Source organism: Leucoraja erinacea, chromosome 1 (assembly GCF_028641065.1).
Source record: "Leucoraja erinacea ecotype New England chromosome 1, Leri_hhj_1, whole genome shotgun sequence".
NCBI classification, from domain to species: Eukaryota; Metazoa; Chordata; class Chondrichthyes; order Rajiformes; family Rajidae; genus Leucoraja; species Leucoraja erinaceus.
This window is the reverse complement of record NC_073377.1, coordinates 3,539,321-3,540,619: the sequence shown is the minus strand read 5'-3', so window position 1 is coordinate 3,540,619 and position 1,299 is coordinate 3,539,321.

The following is a 1,299-nucleotide window of genomic DNA, read 5'->3' as shown; positions in this document are numbered from 1 at the left end:
TTCGATTTAAACCAGCGTCTGCAGTTCTTTCCTAGTCTATCCAGCATCTACTTATAACTCATCACCTTTAGTCCGAGTAATATGGGTGGATGATGACGGATGTGACGTGAGAGGAGCGAGGCCAGTGGGAGAGGACAGGGAACCGGGGTCTGGTCCACCGTGCCCTCGAGGTCGGCTGTGGGAGGCTCCCACCCCCAAGGGACACAAAGGTGGACGGGCGAGGAGAGGGATGTGGGTTCGCAGGTCAATCTTCACGTCCAAGGGAAGGTGACGGCTGGAGGCCCACAAAAGCCTGGGGCTTGCCTGGAACTGGCACCCCTCATAATGCCCAGAGCGTGGACTGGACTATGAAAATGGAGCCAAAACGTAGCACCTCTTTTTACTAGATTAGAGATGCAGCACGGAAACAGGCCATTCGGCCCACCGGGTCTGTGCTGACCAGCGACCCCCGCACATTAATAGCACTATCCTACACACACTAAGGACAATTTGTACCGTTATACCAAGCAAGTTTACCTCCAAACCTGTACATTTTTGGAGTGTGGGAGGAAACTGAAGGTCTAGTAGAAAACCCACGCAGGTCACGGGGAGAACGTACAAATTCCGTACAGACAACACCGGTAGTTGGGATCGAACCCGGGTCTCCGGCGCGGCATTCGCTGTAAGGCAGCAACTCTACCGCTGCGCCACCATGACACCCTCTTACCATATAACAATTACAGCACGGAAACAGGCCATCTCGACCCTTCTAGTATTTTTTTTTTTTTTTTTTTTTTTTTTTCATACTGCATCTGCCAAACATTTGCCCACACACCCAGCCTATCCAAGTCACCCTGCAGTCTCCTAGCATCCTCCTCACAGCTAACACTGCCCCCCAGCTTAGTGTCATCCGCAAACTTGGAGATATTGCCTTCAATTCCCACATCCAGATCATTAATATATATTGTAAATAGCTGGGGTCCCAGTACTGAGCCTTGGGGTACCCCACTAGTCACTGCCTGCCATTGTGAAAAGGACCCGTTTACTCCTACTCTTGATCCATGCGGGATCAGTAGACTATTTCTTACACTTGCTAATCAGGGATGTGCTTAGGTGTGGCAACACTACTGAACTGCAAGAAAAGAATTTCACTGTGGGCTTGCACTTCACACACATGATAATAAAAGCACCATTGAGCCATTGATATCCTGGTGAGTCTTTTCTGCGCACTTACCAGTTTATTGACATCCTTTCTGCAGCTGGTTGACCAGGAGTACACACAAGTACTTCTAGTGTGGTCTCACCAATGTTGTGTACCGT